The following is a 22,273-nucleotide window of genomic DNA, read 5'->3' as shown; positions in this document are numbered from 1 at the left end:
ATGTCTGTTCCTTTTTATTGCTGTGTAGCATTCCATTTTAAGACTATACCACAGTTCACTTATCCATTCTCCAGTTCATGAACAGCGGATATGTCCCAGTGTTTCCATTCCAAGGAACAAAACTTCTGTGAAGACTCCTGAATGAGTCTTTTTGTGAAGGTACCTTTCCATTTCTCTTGGGAAAAAAACAGGGAGTGGAAGTGCTGAGCCACAGGGTAGATGTTTATATAGTTTTGTAAGAAGTTGCCACATCCTCACTAATATTTGGTAATGTTAGTCTTTTTAATCTTAGGTAGGTCTGTAGTGGTATCTTTCATTTCTCTGCTGAGTAATGGTTGAGTGCCTTTTGTATCCCTATCAGCCATTTGTCTATCTTCTCTTGTGATGTGTCCGTTCAACTCCTTTGTCTTATTTATTTTTTTAACATTTTTAAAAGATTGTATTTATTTATTTGACAGAGAGAGAGAGAGCACAAGCAGGGGGAGCCCCAGAAGGAGAGGGAGAAGCAGACTCCCCACTGAGTAGGGAGCCCGATGCGGGGCTCCATCCCAGGACCCTGAGATCATGACGTGAGCCAAAAGGCAGACGCTTAACCGACTGAGCCACCCAGGTGCCCCTAGCTCCTTTGTCCATTTTAATTGCATTGCCTTTTCATTGTTGAATTGAAAGAGTTCATTATATATCCAGGATATCAGTCCTTTTTCAGAGGTTTTGCAAATATTCTCTCCTGAAATGCTTGCCTATTTATTTTCTTAATGGAATCTTTTATCAGCAGAAGCTTTTAATTTTGATAGAGACTAATTTATTGATTTTCCCTTTTTTCTTTTTGCTCTCTGTTACCTGCTTATCAAACATTTGCCTATCTCTAGGTTATGAAGATATTCTCATACGTTTTTCTTGAAAAGATTTAGGGCTTTACATATTGGTCCATGATTTATTTCAAATTACTTTTTGTTTATGGTGTGAGAAAGGAGTTGAGGTTTTGTTTGTTGGTTTCCATATGAAAATCCAATTAATAGAGCATCATTTTTTGAAAAGACTTTTCTTTCCCCACTGGATTGTTTTGGCACCTCTGTCAGAAACCAAATGACTGTGGAAGTGTGGGCCTATTTCCAGGCTCTCTGTTTAGATCTAGTGATCTATTTGTCAATCCCTATGTCATTATCACATTATCTCGTACTGTGGTTTTATACTGTTTTCAAGTCAGGTAGTTTGAGCACTCCAAATTTGTTTTTCTATTTCAAGATCATTTCAGATACTCTAGATTCTTTGCATGTCTATGTAAATGTTAGAATCAGTATGTAAATTTCTACAAAAGATCCCCACTAGTAGTAGTATTAGGATTGCAGTGACCCTATAGACCAATTTGTAGAGAACAGACATGTTGGCAATATTGAGTCTTCAAAATTGTGAACATAAATATATCTCTCCATTTCTTTGGGTCTTTTAAAATCTCTCTCAATAATGTTCTGTTCTTCAATATAAATGTCTTGCCCATCTTTTGTTAAATTTATTCCTGAGTTTTTCATGGTTTTTTTTTTTTAGAGATTTATTTTATTTTAGAGAGATAGAGAGGTGCATGTGAGCAGGAGGAAGGGCAGAGGGAGAGAGAGAATCTCAAGCAGTCTCCATCCACACCGAGCACTGAGTCAGACACAGGGCTTGATCCCATGACCCTGAGATCATGACCCGAGCCAAAATCAAGAGTTGGACATTTAACCAACTGGGTCACCCAGGCGCCCCTCTTTTATGCTTTTTGATGGTATTTTTAATGGAATTGTTTTTCTAATTTCATTCTCCAAATTTTTGCTGCTACTACATGAAAGTACAATTGATATTTTATTTTATTTTGTTTTTTAAAGATTTTATTTATTTATTTGACGGAGAGAGAGAGAGACACAGCGAGAGAGGGAACACAAGCAGGGGGAGTGGGAGAGGGAGAAGCAGGCTTCCCACAAATCAGGGAGCCCGATGCGGGGCTCGATCCCAGGACCCTGAGCCAAAGGTAGATGCTTATGACTGAGCCACCCAGGCGCCCCTACAATTGATATTATAACATTAACCTTGTATCCTGTAATCTTGTTCAATTGATTTATTAGTTCTAATAGTTGTTTTATAGATTTCATAGGATGTTTGACATAAACAATCATATCATGTAGAAAGTTAGTAATAATTCTTTTCCAGTCTTTATGCCTTTATTTCCTTTACTTGCAATACTGCGATGGTTAAGACTTCTAGTTCAATGTTGAATGGAATAGGTGGGAATGAGAGTAGATATCCTTGTCTTGTTCCTAATATTGTGGGAAGTCATTCAGTATTTCACGGTTAAATATGATGTTAGCTGTAGGTTTTCATAAATGCCTTTTATCAGATTGAAGGATTCTCTTCTATTCTTCATTTTCTAAGGGTTTTTATTATAAATGAGTGTTGAATGCTTTTTCTGTCTCTGTTGCAATGGTCATACAATTTTTTCCATCATTCTATTAATACGGTGGATTACATTGATTTTTTTCCTTTTTTTTAAAGATTTTATTCATTTATTTGACAGAGAGAGAGAGAGAGAGAGAGAGATAGTGAGAGCAGGAACACAAGCAGGGGGAGTGGGACAGGGAGTGAGCTCATGACCTGAGCTGAAGGCAGACGCTTAACGACTGAGCCACCCAGGCGCCCCTTGATTGATTTTTCTTTCTTTCTTTTTTTTTTTTTAAAGATTTTTTAATTTATTTATTTGACAGAGAGAGACACAGCGAGACAGGGAACACAAGCAGGGGGAGTGGGAGAGGGAGAAGCAGGCTTCCCACCGCAGGGAGCCCGATGAGGGGCTCCTGGGATCATGACCTGAGCCAAAGGCTGACGCTTAACGACTGAGCCACCCAGGCGCCCCTTGACTGATTTTTCTAATATTAACCCAACCTAGCATTTCTGGTATGAATCTTACTTAAGCACGTATCATCCTTTCTGTAGATGGTTAGATTCAACTTACGAATGTTTGTTGTTTTTTTTTTTAAAGATTTTATATTTATTTATTTGACAGAGAGAGACACAGCGAGAGAGGGAACACAAGCAGGGGGAGAGGGTGAAGGAGCAGCAGGCTTCCTGCCGAGCAGGGAGCCCGATGCGGGGCTCGATCCCAGGACCCCGGGATCATGACCTGAGCCAAAGGCAGACAGGCAGACACTTAACAACTGAGCCACCCAGGTGCCCCACGAATGTTTTGTTAAAAAGTTTTTGCACCCACGGGCACCTGGGTGGCTCAGTCCATTAAGTGTTGGACTTTTGATTTCGGCTCAGCTCATGATCTCAGGGTCATGAGATCGAGCCCCACATGGGGCTCCACGCTCAGCAGGGAGTCTGCTGGAGATTCTCTTTCTCTCTCCCTCTGCCCCTCACACCCCACTCACACATGCTCTCTCTCTCAAAAGTAAATAAACAAATCTTTAAAAAAAAGGTTTTGCACCCGTGTTTTTAAAAGTTTTTTTCTAGTATCTTTGTCAGGTTTTATATCAGAATCAATGCTGGCCTCATAAAATAAGTTGGGAAGTGTTCCTGCCTCCTTTGTTTTCTGAGTTTGTGAAGGATTTGCATTATTTCTCTCTTAAATGTTTGACAGAATTGATAAAACTATCTTGGGCACAGTTTTCTTTGTGGAACATTTTCTTTAATAATGAATTCAATTTCCTGAATAAGTGTAGGTTGTTCAGATTTCTGTTTTATCATATGTGAGTTATGGTAAGTTGCATCTTTCAAGGAATTTGTCCATTTCATCTAGGTTGTCAAATTTGTTGGCATAAGGATTTTTATATTATTTTATGACCCTTTTAGTGTCTGTAGCCCATTCAGTGTTATTCTGATACTGGTGACTTGTGTTCTCTCTCTCTCTCTTTTCTTGATTAACTAGAGTTGATCTTTTCAGAGACCCAATTGTTTTTATGTCACCAATTTCTGTTCTTATATTTTTTATGTCTTTTCTTCCACTTACATTGGGTTTTCTTTTCTTTCTTTCTTTCTGTCCTCATTTTTTTATACTCTAAAGGTAGAACTTTAGGTCACTGATTTTAGATCTTTGTTCTTTTCTAGTGTAAGTATATAAAACTATAAATTTCCCTCTGAATACTGCTTTAACTACAGTTCATGAATGTTAATATGTTATTTTCATTATAATTCTGCTCAAAAATGCTTAAATTTTCCTTATGGTTTCTTCTTTGGGCCATAGGTTATTTAGGAGTGTGTTGTTTGATTTCCAAATATCTGGGGTCTTCCAAGATATCTCATTGTTGTTGATTTCTAATTTAATTCCATTGCAATCAGAGAAAATACTCTGTAGGATTTCAATTCTTTTCAACTTACTAAGACTTATTTTATGATAAACCTCATATGGTTTATCTTGACAAAAGCTCCGGAGGCACCTGAAGAGAATGTCTATTCTGCAGTTGTTGGGTATAGTGTTCTAAAACTAGAGATAGTGATGGTTTTGTATGGGTCATCTATGTCTCTACTGATTTCAGACCTAGTTTCTCTATCAGTGACCGGAAAGGGGAGGTGTTAACATATCCAACCATGATTGTGGAACTGTCTTCTCCTTTGAGCTCTACTATTTTTGCTTCATGTATTTGAAAGTTCCGTTATTAGGCTCATACAGGTTGATAATTATAATGTCCACTACATGACACGTCCATTTGTCATTAGGACATGTCCCTCTTAGGTCTGGTAGCACTCTTCATCTCAAAGCTAACTTCATCTGATATGGATATACCCACTGCAGCCTGCTTAATGCTTAATGTCTTCATGGTATTTCTTTTTCCATTCATTCTCTCAAAGTCTCTGTAGATGTTTGTTTCTGTTTAAAGTGAACTCATCTTCTTATCCATTGAAAGTATCTTTTTATGTTCCTTATTTTTAGCTCCTGAAACCTATGTTTCACAGTGCTCATATTATTTTCACATCTGTGGTTCAGAACATGTAAACCTGAATTCTACAAATTAAAAATATATATTATGCAGAAGGCAGTATCTGATAATAACATATCCAGAAAGTTTCAGAGACATCCACATTTCTGGACCTCAGCAATTTAGAGTCAATTAAGTCTTAAATCATTTAATGACTTGGGTCCTAGATCAGCTTCATGATATGACACTTCTTTGGGTGCTAAATAAAGTTCTCATCATTGTTTTTGAAGGCATGATCATTTCTGGGTTATTTTAACTCTCAAATCTAAACTGAAAAACCCAACCTGAAGAATAAAAAGAAAAAAAAATGTGCCACTTAATACTTACGAGGAAGTTCTTGGTTTTAAAGTTCTTAGTAAGAAGAATTGTTTATATTATTTTTTGAATTAAAGATTCACCCCAATAGAATCCTGAGCACTTTAACTTTTTGTTTTTAAAGATATTATTCAGACTAAAACCTAAACACCACAGCGTGTGTGTGGGTGTATTATTTTCAAACTCTGACATTTCTTGGGAGTCAAATGGTGGCTAAGCTGAGGGTGGGAGCCTTAAAAAGAGAAAATAAAAATTGTCACCCTGTTTTCTGTAACTGGAGCTGCAGGATCAGGTCTTCGTCCTTCTCTGTGGGAGGTCTGGTAGACATACACACCTGCACTCACACACGGGGAGAGTACAGTCTTTGCTAACAATGATGCGCAGCATTCAAAATCCCTAGAGTCAGACCCGGTGCCTGAAAGATTTAGGCCTAACATTACTTTGGCTCAGTAAAGACTTTAGTTGGGAATTACAGTTAGTAGCCCAGGAACTATTTCCCAAAGATCTTTAAGGCTTACTAGCAGAGGCAACAGTGGCAATAATGGCAATCACAATGACATCGTCACCAATGACATTGTCACCATAGCTGCTGCCGTCTATTGATCCCATCACATGTGATCACACGTTGTCTTCATCCTCCCAACAACCCATTCACAGACCACACCTGTGGCCCTGGGGGGAAGGGCAGAAAATATCAAAGGGTAAGGGATTGGGCCAAGTTTCGAGGTTTTATGTGAGAGGTCCATGTGGCTGGGGTATGCTAACAAGGCACATCAGTTCACAAGACTCTTCAGAAACCCTGACATGCTGGAAGCGCCCCAACCTGCCAGCCCCTGCAGATATGACTGAAATAGGAGATCCAGTAAACATGGTCACCGAAGAGCTAGTTCATTTCTTGGAAAAGGGATTTCCAGAGAGTTCTCAGAACATATAAATAGCAGCACCATAAAGACAAACGTAACCATTCAAGGAATGGAGAAGTATATTCTCAAAAATTACACTCCAAGCCAGAGCTGCGGTTCAGAAAGGGGTTTTTATGTTGTTGTTTTGTTGTTTCAGTTTTGGCTTCAGAAAGGATGCGCTGCCCTGTTGTAAACAGTTCCTCAGCAGTGGGCAGAGTTCCTCAGCAGTGGGCAGGGGTGTGCCTTCACAGTGGACTCAGACATTTAGACTTCGGCATAGGTAGAAAGACACAGGACCTACCCAGGCCGCTCTTGGGGTACACTCAAAAGAGCAGTGCTCTGAGAGAAGAGCATGGCTTTTCAGAAGCAAGCATCTAGGAGATGTTTCCAGAAATCTTGTTGTGACTTGTACTGCAGCTTTCCCTGCCTCATTTCTGCAGCTAGGGTTGCCATGCTTCTCTGATAGACCAAGAATCTAAGTCTTGAGCTAGACTCTCTCATTGCTGAACACACAGATGCCCAAATCTTTGCAGTGAGCTCTTGTGTGGGCAGGAGCCCCTGGAGGGGAATCCTCAGATCCTATCAGGCCCAAGGCTGCTGCCTTGTTGGATCCTGGGTTAACTTCTGTACCTCACCAGGGGTCTACCCTATGATACCCTCCACTCCATGCCACGCTCCCGGCCATGCCCTGTTGACTGCCTGCTTATTTCCAGTAATTGCTAATGGGAGTCCATCTCAGAAGGGCAAAGGATCCAAAGAGTTCCTGGAATGTGTTACAGTAGAACTTCACTTGTCTAACGGGCTGCTTTCCAGATGCCCGTTCCTTATCTCCAGGAAGCCAAATCTTGGAGAACAAAGAAATGTGATTTGAGATGACCCCCTGTTCTTCTTGGGCAGCTGATGAACCAGAAAATGTGCCTGCAGGGAAAACCTCATTTGGGGGAAGTGAAGAGTCTAAAGTTCTTTATTTTGAAAATAGAGAACAGCCCTTCTCACACTCCTTCTAGCTGGGATATTACCTCCCCCACTCCTCCAAAACGAAGGGTCAGTCACATTTCGGGGGCAACAAGGCAACCATGAAGGAAATGCTGGAAAGCAAACTTCATTTTATAAGCCACGGGTCTCTGAACTTTGGAGGCAGCTACTCCCCAGGGCGGAGACCTGGCCCTCCTCATTCACTGAACACCCTCTACGGATGAGGGCTTAGAGTTCTTTACGGATAGAAGTAGCCAATGAGGAAGGAGAAAACCAAAATGCAGCTTTGCCATTCTTTGTTGCCAGGCACTTTGGGGATAGCCAGTGTGCCTTCCTTCTACCACTCCAACCTTACATGCACACACGTGCACTCTGGTCCCATGGCCCCTGTTCGTCATCTGATTGACAGCCCACCTCGCACGCAGGTGGTCATGAACCTGCACCAAGTCATCTGAGTATCTGCCCATGGCAACTTGCACAGTGCCTGCCACACGACCTGCAGGGACATGATTGTAAGACCACTTCAAGGCAGCTGATGGCTGGGCAGTGGTCTACCCTGAAGGCTGGTGCACCAAGGTCTGGGTCAAGAAGCAGGTTGGGCTCAGTCCACCTGGTGTGTAGGATCTTCTTCCTGGGTAGCAGCTTATTCAGGTGGAGGCCGGTGAGCTTCACAGGTGGGTCTAATATAATCTTGAGCATCCTCTAGATGAGAGAATATAGCATATGCTGATTTGAAGATTAATTCTGTATATGACTTCCCCAGGCAGAGATTTTTTTTAAGCAATGTTTTGATCAACATTTAGGAATGTGGGGAGAAGAGTCAGTTATCTGTTTAACTGGTGATACAGTGACATGTACATACTTAAAATAATATATGAGTTTGGAAATGTTGCTTTTTCCATACTTTCCATACTTTTTCCATACTCAAACCAGCATCTTTGCCATCACCAGATCCCTTTTTTTTTAATTTAATTATTTATTTAGGTAATCTGTATACCCAACATGGGGCTCAAGCTCACAATCCCGAGATCAAGAGTCACATGCTCTTCCAACTGAGCCAGCCAGGCACCCCAATCAGATCACTTTTTGATTATGTCACAGTTTGTTCACAAACAGCTCACTTTAGTAGTATCATTTCAGATGCAGAGACTCACCCCAAGAAGACCACGTCACACGGCCATTGATGGAAGCATTGGGGTGTTGAGTTTTGCCTTCGACCCTTAGGTTTACAGTGGTTATCTGCCCTGTGACACTACATCACAGCATGGCTTTCAAAAGGATCCTCAAGGGGCGCCTGGCTGGCTCAGTCAGAAGGGCATATGACTTGATCTTGGGGTTGTGAGTTTGAGCCCCACGTTGGGTGTAGAGATTGCTTAAATAAAACCAACTAACTAAATGAATAAATAAATGGATCCTCAGAGGGCTGGATTACCACATTAACCCTTGGAATTGCCCCTCTGTGTGTGTGTGTGTGTGTGTGTATTTGTCTTCTGTTAGTGACCCTTCCAGCAACTAAAACTAGCCTTGTTAGATGCTGGAGCCAATAGTTCTTTCCCAGATCTGACTTTGTGCTTCAGAATAAATTGTTCAAAATCATCAAGCAAATCAATGCCCTGTAATATGAAAGGCTTTATGAGGATTTGATTCTACACTTGATCTTAGCCAAAAGGCCGAGAAGCGATTCTAAAGTGACTTCCTCTCTTCCGTAGTAAGAGTTCAGAAACCAAAGCAAACCTTGCCAGAGGTTTGGGTATATCTCAAAAGCACTGGGGTTTGGGTATATCTCAAAAGCACTGGGGGTGGCTCAGGGTCCTAACAAGGTCGCTGTGAAGTTGACCAGTGCCTTAGCAAGTGCCTGGGTCTGAGAAGCCAGATCTCTTGAGCCCACAGGGCCAGCAAAACTTGGCTCGTCCAGCTGCCATTCACAGGCAGACTCTGCAGGACCGAGGGACAGAGGGCTGCCCAGGGCTAGAGAGCAGAGGACCACTAGGCTGACGCTCAACCCTGGACCCTTGACTCAAAGCCTCCCCCCAGGGCTTGCCCTTCCCCCTAACTATATGTGCCCCAAATTGTCACCAGATCTCGGGAAAGCACTGGCTTTGTTGGCATAAACACCAACCCTACAGCACACCCCATCATTACCAGATTGGTAGTTCTTGTCTAGGTCTTGCGGCTTTCTTTGGGTTTTCTCGGGTGTTTCTCTCCCAAACCTTTTCCCTTTCTTTTGATTATATTCACATAAACATTCAGCTTTGTAGCCTTGAGGCATTTTCAAACAGAGCTCAGTTTACCCATCTGGATTGCCCTGAGCCGAGCCTGGCGGGGCCCCTGTGTGGCTGCCCATCCCCTGTGGTCTGACGCCCACTCCCAGCTGTTCCAGCCTGACCGCCACTCTGCCTTCTCCTCCTGTCTCTTTCCTCTTCCCCTCTCAGCGGTAGAACCATCTGAGGGTCCCAAAGGAGGAGACCTGAGGTTCTTCCCTCAGGCAAACAAGACTGGAGGGATGACGTAATCCCTTTAGGTCTTAGACAAACAACCTTGTGGCTCCTGGCTCTTTGGGCCCTTATTTTGGTTGCCTCAGGGCACCGGGCAGAAGGCCAGGGAGTCCAACTCCAGCCTGAGACCCGCAGAACTTCAGGGAATACCAGCAGTGGGCCATCTGCTGCTGCTTGCACCCCCTTACCCAAGACTCTGGCCTACGGAACGTACAGCTCTGAAGGGAGGCCCTGAGACTCGTGGTGGAGCCTCCCACTGCCTCCGACTGCTTGATCACACGCGGCTTCGTACTCACTTCCACTTCCTCTCCTTGTGTTTTCCGACTGATAACCTGACTTAACCTTCTGATGTCAGAAAGTGGGTCAGTGGCCGCTCTTGCCTCAGGAAAGGGCAGGTTCCCTGGAAGGCTGAATGCCTATTGTTCTGGACCGTTTTAAAGAAAAGTGAGATATCTTGAAGAAAAATGAAGACAAGATACTGAAGGGTTTTACAAAACTGAAGAGGAGAAAGCTCAAACTTGCATCAGGATTGGAATGGATAAACAAATCATGGCCTATTCACCCAACGGAATACTACCTACCAACAAAAATAAAGAGCTACAGATGGACAAAAAACAGGGATGAATCTACCAGACATCATGCGTGAAAGAAACCAGACAAAAAAGGGTATACGATACGATTCCATTTATATAAAGTTCTATACCTGGCTAAGAAATCCATGCTGATTACTGAGGAGCAGGAGAGGATGGTGGATTGACCGAGAACACAAAGAAGCTATTGGAAATGTTCTATATTTCATTCAGGATGGTGGTCACAAATATATACGTTTATATAAAAATTCATCAAGCTCTACCTTTAAGAATTACACACTTTACTGTATGCCTGTTATACCTCAATAAAAACTTGAAAAGAAAAAGACAAAGGGAATAAGGAGTCAATGGAGGAGAGATGGAGGAAGTAAGCACAGATTCGTGTGATAGTGTGTCATGTACTCTTCTCCACGATTTCCCCCAGTGGATGACATCTTACCTACCTACAGTATAATACGAAAACCAGGAAACTGATATTGGTAGAGTGTGTGTGTGTGTGTGTGTGTGTGTGTGTGTGTGTGTAGTTTTATGCCATTTTATCATAGATGTAGACTCCTGTAACCATTGCTGTCATCAAGATACAGTACCATTCCATCACCACAAAAATACTTTGATTCACTCTAAATATGTAAGTTTGGCAACTTTACATGAAATAGACCAATTGCTTGCAAGACACAAACTACTGCAACTCATCAACATGAAATAGATAATTTGAACAGCTTTATGACTATTAAAGAAGTTCAATTCATTATTTAAAAATTAAATAGAAAGAAATTTCCAAGCTCAGAGGGTTTTACTGGAGAATTCTACCAAATGTTGAAAGGAACTAATGCCAGTTTTACACAATGCCTTTCAGACAATGGTAGAGAAGGGAAGGTATACTTCCTAATTCATTTTGTGAAGCTTGTAGTATCCTGATACTAAAACCAGACAAAGTGCAAAAAACTACAGTCTAATATCCCTCATGAATATAGACAAAGATTCTTAAGGAAACATTAGCTAATAGAATTCACTCTAAAAAAGAATAAGACCCCATGACCAAGTGGGTTTTATTCCACAGATGCAAGACTGGTTCAGTATTCTAGAATCAATCAATGTAATCTACAATATTAACAGAGCTAAAGAAGAAAAATCACATGATCATTTCAACTAATGCAGCTAAGATAAGCAAAACTCAATACCTATTTATGACAAAAACTCTCTAAAAAACAGGAATAATGGGAAATTTCCTCAATTTGATAAAACCACCCACAAAAACCTAACAGTTAACATCTACTTAGCAATGAAAAACTTAATGCTTTCCACCTAAGACCACAAACAACGCGAGGCTAATTAACACAGTACTGGAAGTTCTAGACAGTGCAATAAAGCAAGAAAGGGACATAAAAGACATCAGAAAGGAAGAAATAAATCTGTTCCTATTTGTAGATTCCATAAAGGTGTGTGTAGAAAGTCCCAAGGAATTTACCAAAGAACTCTTAGGACTAATAAGTGAGTTCAGCAAAGTCACAGGATTAATGTAACAAAAATAGATTGAATGTCTATATACTGGCAACGAGCACTGGAAACCAAAAATAAAAATACAATGCTATTTTTTTAAAAAAGATTTTATTTATTTATTTGAGAGAGAGAGAGACAGCACAAGCTGGGGGAGAGGGGCAGATGGAGAGGGAGAAGCAGACTCCACGCTAAGCAGGGAGGCAGATGTGGATGATCAGGGCTAGATCCTACGATCCTGAGATCATGACCTGAGCCGAAGGCAAGAAGCTTAACCGACTGAGCCATCCAGGTGCTCCAAAAAATACAATGCTATTTTTAATCTCACACACACAGAAAAAGAAAAAAAGAAACACTTAGGTGCAAGTCAAGAAACACAAACCTCTAGTAAGACTGAACCAAAAGAAAAGGGAGAGAAGACATAAATTACCAATCCCAGGAATGAAACAGGTGAATGAAACAAGTCTGCAGACTTCTGCAGAATCGTGCTAGAAATCTGTCAGTTTTATTGACCAGCTTTTGTTTCACGGATTCTCTCTCTCTGTTTTCCATATTCATTGTTTATTTATTTATTTATTTTTAAAATTTAAATTCAATTAATTAACATACAATGTATTATTGGTTTCAGAGTAGAGGTCAGTGATTCATCAGTCTTATATAACACCCAGTGCTCATTACATCACGTGCCCTCCTTAATGCCCATCACTCAGTTACCCCATCCACCCACCCTATTCCTTGCTTTTTGTTCAGATCTTTTATTTTCTTATTTCTGCCTGTTTGGGATTATTTTGCTCTTCTTTTTCTCATTTCTTGAGGTGAGAGTTGATATTATTGATTTGAAAATGGTCTTCTTTTCTAACAAAAGCGTTAATGGTATACATTTTCCTCTCAACGCTGCTTTCGTGCATCTGCAGATTTTGATGTGCTGTGTTTTCATTTTCATTTGGCTACGTTTCTATTTCCCTGGAGCCTTCCACTTTGAAACATGGATTGTTTGGAAGTGGGCTGTTTTCGTTTCTAAGTGTTTGAGATTTTTCTGTGATATCTCTGCTATTAATTCCTAGTTTGATTCTATGATAGAGAACACATTCTATATGATTTCAATTCTTGTACGTCTGCAGAGGTTTGTTTTATAGCCCCAGAGAGGCTTCATCTTGCTACCTAACCTGGGGCACACAAAAAGCATGTGTATTCTGCTGGTTTGGGGTCGAGTATTCTACAAATGCCAAGTAGATTCTGTTGGTCTTCAGCGCTGCTGCGTTGTCTGCTGATGTTCTGCCTGATTTTTCCATCAGCAACAGAGAGAGGGGTACTGAAGGACCCGGCTAGCACAGTGAATGTGTCTATTTCTCTCCTTAGTTCTATCCGTTTTGCTTCACATCATTTGAATGTTCCTCAGCTGAGGGTGGACAGCCAAGCTCCCTGATGTGGTCTCCACTTGCACTGGCGGGGAGGAAGGTCAGCACCTTGTTAGGATGGAATTCCTAAGTCCTGGCTCTTCACTTGGTCTTCCGTGACACCACCCCCAGGTGGGGGGAGGGGGGGCTGGGGGTGCAGAGGTCCTAGTCAGTCTGCTTTCTTCTCTGTACCTTTCAAGGTCTTCCTGGATGTTTTAGATAATGCCCTGGGTTTTTAGTTGTACTTGGTGGGAAGAATAGAGAAAAGTATATCTACTTCGTCTTTCCAGAAGCAGAAGTCTCAAAGTATCGCACTTTTAAAAAAATCACCCGCTGAGCCAGTTTTGGCCTGCTAGATTTGAGCGGTAACCAGGGCTGGTATGTCCTCAGGGGCAGCAGACAGGAGAGGAAGTGCACAATACCCCAGCGGCTGTGGGATGGTGTGGCGTATCTTGATCGCAGGCTGGACGCTGGGCCCAAAGGTATGAGAAGTGTTAGTGGGATAGGTGGGGGGCAGAGGGGTGGGCCATGTGGGGCATGGGGGTGGGGGCTCAAGATGCTGAAAACCGCTGAATTTCCTGCAGTTCTGGAGCTGGCCCCCCTTGGTGGTGGTTCTGAGACTGGACGGGGCCTGCTGGGTCCTGGGAGTGCCTGGCTTTTGGCGGGAGAGCGGGAGACCCCACATAATGATCATACCAGGTGAAGGACAGTGAAAAATGTCACTCTGCATGTGACGCACAGCCCAGACTGCTCAAAGCAGGAGGAAGCCTCGGGATTGAATGTTCACCGCTGTCTTAACGCTTTCCCCCTTCCAGATGCCATATTAGCATTTTAATAGGGCTTTCCAGTCCCCCACCCCAGGAGTCACTGCTGCGCCCCAGGCTGTGGCTGAGCTCCGAGGAGGAGAGAGGATGGGGAGATGCTGCGGTCAGAGGTTCCCCAGCCGGGCCCAGTCACCTGCGGAGGGCTGATACCGCCTGCGGGGGGGTGGGGGGGGGCTGGGCAGGGAGAGCGGAAGCTGGGAAGGAACTGGAGGTGTGTGGGAGTGGGGGGCTGTCCCCTGGAGTGGGAGGAAAGACAGAATAGGCGGCACAAAGCCAGGAATAGATTAATTTTATTCTTCTCTCATGGATGAATGGCTGTGTCTGCCCAGAAACAGAGCAGGTTCCAGAGTTGTGACTGTGTTAATTGCCATCTGGCAGGGACAGGGAGGAAGGACACAGGGATGGGGAGAGGGGGAGTTTAGAGTGTTTCAAAGCCCTTTTTCCTCTGCGGGAGAAGAGCTCACGGTGGCAGAGGCAGCAGAGGTGACGGGTGGTGGCGGCGGAGGTGGGTATGGCTGTCGTGTACAAGTGGGAAGAGCCAGTGGCGCTGGGCCTGAGAATGGCACTAAGTATCCTTTCATGTCCTTGACTCAGCAACTTCAGGGTCTGTGTGGCTGACTCAGCCAACGCCACGGCCTCCCGTGTCCCCAGACCTGAACTCCAGGCCCCTAACCCCCTCGGCCCCAGGGAGGGGGTGGTCCTTGCACCCCGCCCCGCGCCCCCTCCAGAGCCTAAGCCACTTTCCCAGTTTTCTTACCCACCTCCTCTCCCCAGCCCGTTCACTCCCAGCAGCCCTGCTCCTGCCCTGCATGGGACCGTGGTCCTGGCCACACCGTGTTCTCCTCTTACTTGGCCCCTGCCGCGTTCATGACCATCCCGGCTCCCTCTCAGGGCCTCTCATTTTCAGGGCATCTCTCCATCTTCCTTGAATCTCGTTCTCCCATGTCTTCCCAAAGCACCTGCCCAGAAAAACCCCAAGCCCCAAGAGCAGTCCAGCTGGTCCTCCCTAGGATGGGGAGCAGTGCTGAAGAAAATCGCCCTGGTGTGTGGCTGAGGTTCCAGGCTCCCACCCCAGCTGGACCACACCCCGGTGCCGGGAACCTGCTTCCTCGGTGGCCCCGGGCACCCCCTCTCCCAAGCCCTCTGTCCTCAGCAAAATGCTCAGCTCTCCACCCTCTGGAACTAACTCCTCTTGTGCCCATCTCTGTGCATCACCTTACTTTTCTTCCTCCCTTCCTTTCCAGCAGACTCTAAACCCTCGGATAATATCCCTCCCCCTGCTCAGAACTAGCTAGTCTCTCAACCAGCCTCCCCCTCCCCCTCTTCAGAAACAGAGACATTTGATGGAGAGCCTGGGAGGCTCAGTCAGTTAGGTGACCGACTCTTGGTTTCAGCTCAGGTCATGATCTCAGGGTCATGGGATCGAGCCCCATGTTGGGCTCTGTGCTGAGCATGGAGCTTACTTAAGATTCTCTCTCCCTCTCCCTCTGCCCCTTCCCCTGCTTGTACGCATGCTCTGTCTCTCTCTCTCTAAAAAAAAAAAAAAAGAAAGAAAAAAGAAACAGAGCTATGTCCTGAAAGACAGTTTGCCAAACGCCAATTCTCAGAGTGACCCACTCCCCAAACCAATATGTTAACAATCGATTTGCCAAGTGACCAATTCCACAGATTTCCAAATCCCCCAAAACTTATTTATATTAATTATTTACAAAATGTGTAATAAGATGTGTTGCATTGGAAGTTTTGAAAGCTGTTAATGATATCTCTCAACATTTTGGCCTTTGGTTTTTATTTAGTTCAGAAGTTTTACTTTTGGTTTCTCCACCATTTTATACTGGATTTATGGGTGTGAGATTCACATTTCTCAAGCTGCCTACTTTTCAAAAGTTACTTATAAAGGTTTGGGTAATGCATGAGCCTTTTTTTTTTTTTTTTAATTTTAACCTTTGGTTTGCAAAAAAAGTGGTTTTGTCCTTCAAGTGTAATTTTACACCAATTTGCATTTTCTCAATTTTGTCAAAGTGGCTTGGCAGTCAGCCAGATAAAAGTTTCTTCTGCATGTTAATTTTCACATATCCATGACAACTCCCCCAGTGGCAAAATCCCAAAGCGGGAGTTATAGTTCAATTTAGGCACAAGTCTTTAAAATTAGAGTTGACAGTAAATGCAGTTGAGGGAAAACCCATCCATTGGCACCAAAAAACATACAGTGCACTCAAGGAGTGCCCCACTTCTGAAATATGGAAACCCACAGAAAACTGACATTTGCCAGAGATGGATTGAGAAATCTATAGGAAAACGTCTGGTGAAAATAGACCTGACAACTTGTAAACCAAAAGAAACTGCTAGATGTAAGTGAAATAGAAAAATAAATCTACGGGAAAATCTTCAGTGTTGTGGAAACCAAAGCACACAAATTGCTATACATTTTTAAGTCATTAACCGAAACAACTTTTGGGTGAATTCCAGGGATCACTCAACAGGGAAATTGGTTCTCTAGCAAAATGATTTTCAACAAATTGGTTATTTGGTCAATTGACCCATTTTCTTCCACCTCTCCACCTCTCCTGGTCTCTCCCTCAGTAAGGCAAGCATCAATACCAAGGGCTCTTACACCTGCCAGCCTCCTGCCTGTTACAGTCCATGACATGCGCTGGGCCCTCCTCCCAGTTAGTGGGAAGAGGGGCTGGGCCACCCTGGCACTGACAGGGTCCTCAGGGCAGCACTTTTGACCTGGCACCTTGTAACCTCTTCTGCCCAACCAACAACCCCTCATTCACATCAAATTCTTCTGGCTGTTTTCTTCTCTTCTCCCCACGTGGATCTAAGGCCTCCTGTCCCTAATTGAGACCTCTACTCTCTGACAGTGAATGGGCATGACTGGCTTTTACTGAGATTTGAGGTTACCTGGCTAAGCAGGTAAGTTCAAGTAGAATCCTAGTCAATCCTGTCCTTCCAAGGCCTGGCTTGGCTGTCCCTGGGCCTTTCTCATCCCCCCTTTCTCTCCAGGTGTGCTGTTTGGACGCTCCCCGTCTCAGCACCCCCTCCACGATGCTCATTCTTACCCCCTCTCTCTGGTCCTTCTTCAACCCCGTTGAGTTTTTTGGTAGAACACCCTTCATTCCGTCCTCTCTATTTCCACATACAGATGGGAGAAAACTCACTTTCCAGAGCCAACCAGGCTTCCGAAGCTGTCGTGCCAAGAAAAAGAAACCATGCCACTCCCCTACAAGACAGAAAAGGTGGCTGTGTTTCTATATATTGCAAATTAAAGAAACCCTCCATGCCTCCATGCCTCGACATGGTCTCCCATCTTGACACGACCTCTCTCTTGACCTCACATTCCCCTCTCATCTTGACTTCTTCTCACAGCCAAGCTTCCTGGACCAGCTGCTCGTACTCACTGTTTCTCCTTTGTCCCAATGCAGTAGATACTTCTTGATCTTTCTCTTACTTGCCTTCCTTGCAACATCTGACATGAGTAGACACCTACTCTCAGAAACTCTTCTGTCTAACCGCTCTGACCAGGGCTTCTCAATCTCTTTTGTGCTGTGACCCGGGCTTCAGCCCTAGGACTCACCTCCTCCATAAGCAGGCCCTGAGCAGTCCCACCCACCCAGGTACTTAACCACCTCGTACATGCTGTTATGGGGTCTCGGATCATTGTCCTGGTCTCTGGGCAGCTCAGAACAACACTTGGATATCTCCTTGTTGTCTAGAATTCAACAGATACAAACTGAACTCATCTTCTTTCCCCCAAATATGCGTCCATTGCCTGAACCAGGAAGTTCCCTCTTCTAGCACTACCTAATCTGAGCAGGGCAGATCTCTTCTGTGAAAAGCCACTCCATGTTCCCTCCATGTTCGCCACCACTGCTTCCACTTGGGCATAGGCATTCATCACTTCCTCTTTGGGGTAAGACCATTACCCTTGGCCTTTCTACCTTTTAACCTACACCCAACACAGCTGCCAAAGGGATCTTTCCTAAATGCAAAGTTAGCCATACCTCCCTCCCCTGGCTTGGCCAAAATCGTTTATGAGGCTCAGAGATTTTGACATAACCTTTCAAGCACACAGGGCCTTTTGTAATTTAACATCTGTCTTCTCTCTCTTACTCAAATTCAAACTCAGCCTAGGCTCCATGTCTTCTGGGAAACTTGCCCTCCCTTCAGCCCACATGACTTTGGTCATGGACTTCGTTGTCTGTGAGCTTCTAGAGGGCAGGCCAAGTTTAACTTGGCTTCATCTCCAGAGTCTAGCACACAGTAGGAATTTGATAAAGTTTGATAAAGAGAACAGGAAAATCTCAGACTTCTCGACTCATGATATGCCAGTACAGACTTTGACAATGTGTGGGAGGAAGAAATAGGGAGCCTTACAGGGAATCCCCAAAGTCCAAAGGAGCCACAGTATGGCCGAGCCACTTTCTGAGGGCAAAGGCAATCAAAGGAAGTGCAACCTTTCCTTCTAATTGGGGAAGATGTAATTTCATTATTTTATCTCCTCCATACTCTGCTCAAGGAGGCTGCTACCCTGGCAAGTGAAAGGTGGTTTTGCTGGAAGGGTCTGTCCTGCTGTGAAGGTAGTCAGTGGGTGCTTGGACAGCATAAAGGTGCCACAAACATTTTGTTGGTTGTGCACACACAGTACATTTGACTGCCTCAGGCAGGGGACACATTTTGTATGCCAAGACTTTCCCTTCTGCCCCATCATGCTTGAATTAGAGAGACTCTGGCCCCTTATTGGCTTATGGGGGGGGGGCAAGCATGGTGCTATGGTGGCAGTTGAAAGGGATGAGTGGTTTAGAGTCTTCTTTGGTGAGGCCACCAGCCCTTAAGCAGACTTGCTTCTGGGTCACCCCTTAAGTGCCAGTGACCAAACACAGTCCAGGTGAATCAAAAGTTTTCTCAAGCTAGTGCCCACTGGGCACACCAGGTATAAAGGTCCCAAAAGGGCAACCAAGATGGAGGGAGCACCTGGTGCCCAACTCCAGCCCAACAGGCCAATTCCCAAAGACAAGAGAGATGCGCACCTAATTCACCATGACAGGATAGAACCCTTGCCAGGTCCTCTCTGATAGAGGGGGTAACCATTTCAAAACAAAAATACAGCTGGATCTATACAACATGGCATTTCTGGCACCAGTGGGTAGAAGTGACAAGTCTGCCAAGGCTCTCTGAAGCATGGCAGGCTTGGCATCAATGGCTAGAGGTGATGAGCTTGCAGAAATTTGGCAAAAAATAGTCTTTCAAAGGTATAAAAACCAAAGGGAGAGACAGCAAAGCACTTAACTGGCTTACAGCCACAGTGATTTACTAGTCTAAGGAAAGTATTCAACATTCACATTCGTAATCAAACTGAAATAGCAACAAAGAACCATGTTTTGGCCTCATACATGAACAAAAATTAACATTTTAATGATAATTTGTATGTTGGCAAGGATATGGTAAAACTCCTATCTTCCCACATTGCGCTTGACAGTGTATATTTGTACAGTCTCCCATGGAGGGCAATTCATCATTATGTGTCAAGAATTGCAAGAGTTCATGACCCTCTCTCCAAGAAAATAACCCAAGATATGGAGGAAAGCTTCATCAGAGTGTTAATTGTCATTTTGATAGACATATCAAGTGCTCAAGTTATAGTTCATGACAAATGTTTTAATTCTGTGTTGTGTATTCAAAGGAAGGACTGTGAGAACAACGCAGGAGGAGTGGCCATGGCCACAAGAAGACATGACACCATGTGCAGACAAGGACAACAAGTGAGTGAAACAGTCTTCACAGAAAAGGGGAACCCAAGTAAATCCCCCAGAATGATAACTGGGGTTGTGTCTGGGTGTGAAGGGGTGGAGGATTATTTTTTCTTTTTCAAATGTAGTATGTGATATTATAATCAAACCTTATGTTAGGGGGCGCCTGGGTGGCTCAGTTGGTTAAGCGACTGCCTTCGGCTCAGGTCATGATCCTGGAGTCCCAGGATCGAGGCCCGCATCGGGCTCCCTGCTCAGCGGGGAGTCTGCTTCTCCCTCTGACCCTCCCCCCTCTCATGCTCTCTCTCTCAAATAAATAAATAAAATCTTAAACAAAACAAAACAAAACAAAACAAAAAAAAACCTTATGTTAGGGACTTGAGGCAAGATAAAAAGGGCACCTGAGAACCCTCCCCAGGAAAGGCAGGAAGGAGCCTTTCAGGAAGGACAGGGTGGCCTGACCTTTGAGGGACTAGATTTTGCTTTGGTGTGGACTGGGCAGGGTGCAGGCTGGGTGCAAAAGCAAGGACAAGGTCTTTGCTGCCCAGCATTTTCTTGGGATCCTAAGAAATCTGGAGAAGGGACAAGCTGACCTTAATTGGGGAAATGTTGGAGAACTCACATCAGGCCTCTTTGGGAAGGCTTCTGGCTCTAAAATGAGCGGTCTTTGAACACATTTGGTGTAGGCCTGTGAGTACCCCGGGGGAAACTGAGGATGTTACGTCAACTCTGAAGAGGCTCCAAGGAACTGGTGGGGAAGAAGGCCAAGGAGAAGGAAGGGGTGGTGGGCTTGGAGGCTCTCTCGTGGGCAGTGACAGTCACAGTGCCTGGGGCTGGGTTTGCTGAAGAAGGCAGCCGACTCCTCCAGTGGAAGGGAAATGGAGTGTGGCTCTGAGAAGTGTTCGTGATTGTGTCTTCAGAACAGGCTGAAACCGAGGGAGTCACTGGGCCGGGTGTATAAGACATACATGTAGCCCAGAGCCTGGTATCCGAACTTCACATAGAGCCTGCGTTGGTGGTATAGTGGTGAGCATAGCTGCCTTCCGAACTTCACATAGTAAGAGTTAGCTGAGTCTATGGAAGGATAAATAAGTGAATGCACAAGGCTCTATGCACCGCCCTGGGGTGTAATCACATGGTCTCAATTTTATCTGCAGTTGTCTCATCAGAACCCACCTGTGTCACTCCCATGTGTCACTGCAACTAGCTCTTAGAAACATCAAATCATTTTGTTAAATACAGATCTTCCTCAACTTCATATCGGGTTACGTTCCGATAAACCCATTAGTTTTCGTTTTTTGTTTTTCTTTTATTTGACAGAGAGCACACAGCAGGGGGAGCAGGAGGGGGAGAAGCAGGCTCCCCGCTGAGCAGGGAGCCCAACTGGGGGCTCAATCCCAGGACCCTGGGATCATGACCTGAGCCGAAGGCAGATGCTTAACCGACTGAGCCACCCAGGCACCCGTGATAAACCCATTGTAAGCTGAAAATATCATAAGTCAAAAACACATTTAATACACTGAACCTACCGAACGTCACAGCTCAGAACGTGCTCAGAAGACTCACATTAGCTGACAGTCGGGCAAAATCATCTCACACAAGGCCTATTTTATAATCAAGTGTTGATTATTTCATGTCATTTATTGAATACTGTACTGAAAGTGAAAAACAGAATGATCGTGTTTCCATTGGTTACCTCGATGATGCCAGGAGCTAGGAACCACAGCTCCCTGATGCTGCTGTGCATCATGGGAGAGTATATTATATACCGCGTATCGCTAGCCCAGGAAAAGATCAAAATTCCAAGTTCCAAGTGTGGTTTCTACTGAATGCTTATCGCTTTTGTGGCCATCCTGAAGTTGAAAAGTCATAAATCAAGCCATCTAAATTGGGAACTGTCTGTAATCCCTGCTGAGAAAATTTACCAGTCACCCAGAAATAATGAATTGGAGATACCGTGAGCTCCTTAGAGTTAAACTTTGTACAATACGAAAGAAGCCCAACCCAGACTTCTGTCATCCCAGGAAGGCCCCATCCACTCCCTATCCCTCTACACAGGTGCTTATTCTTGGTTCTAGTCTGATGTTCTATTGGGGCTAACGTTACAAAATCAGGGCATCGGAGTTGAAATGGCTACAATACATAATTGTGGGGCGACAGAGAAAGGATCATCCATAAAGTGAGAAACAAACCTGAATGTAAGTGCAGACAAGAAAATATGCAAAATGAAGGGAAAACCACTTCATCTTCATGATGTGTGTTCTATGCTCCCCTTTGCACTGGGAGTGACTTTAACTCACCAGTTTATTTGCATATGGACAAAAGGGAACCTAAAACACTTTCATTATCTTAAAAGAGAAATTAGCCAAAAAGAATGTTCCTCCTGACAGCAATTAGTCTTGGCCAGCCTCCTCAATGCTCCCCAGGCCATTGCTTTGCTGAGTCATCCTCCTAACCGGGGGCCCCTCAGACCCAGAGCCCAACAGCCATCTGCTCACCAGAGGGGCGGAGGGCCGGCTGTCAGCAACCACCGAGCTTTAGAATCTTGCGATTGGGGTTGGTCTCCCTGCTGTCAGGGG

The 22,273-nt window shown here is 44.3% G+C and overlaps 1 long non-coding RNA gene and 1 pseudogene across 5 annotated transcripts in view; one reads left to right on the top strand and one right to left on the bottom strand.

Annotated features, from left to right (window-relative positions):
• Positions 1-22,273, top strand: part of LOC112821020 (uncharacterized) — a 300,721-nt gene that overhangs the window by 243,752 nt on the left and 34,696 nt on the right. For 4 of the 5 annotated variants that reach the window (XR_012379724.1, XR_012379725.1, XR_012379723.1 and 1 more), the window contains one exon: positions 19,628-19,743. The exons of the other annotated variant lie outside the window; for it this stretch is intronic. This is a non-coding gene — a long non-coding RNA (uncharacterized lncRNA). The remainder of the gene's footprint in view (positions 1-19,627; positions 19,744-22,273) is intronic. 5 annotated transcript variants of the gene reach the window in all.
• Positions 8,657-8,820, bottom strand: LOC112821341 (U2 spliceosomal RNA; annotated as a pseudogene).

This window comes from Callorhinus ursinus, unplaced genomic scaffold, assembly GCF_003265705.2.
Source record: "Callorhinus ursinus isolate GAN/ISIS: 27379988/994484 unplaced genomic scaffold, GSC_fseal_2.0 scaffold10, whole genome shotgun sequence".
NCBI lineage: Eukaryota > Metazoa > Chordata > Mammalia > Carnivora > Otariidae > Callorhinus > Callorhinus ursinus.
The sequence above is the reverse complement of the archived record's forward strand: the minus strand, read 5'-3'. Positions and strand labels throughout refer to the sequence as shown.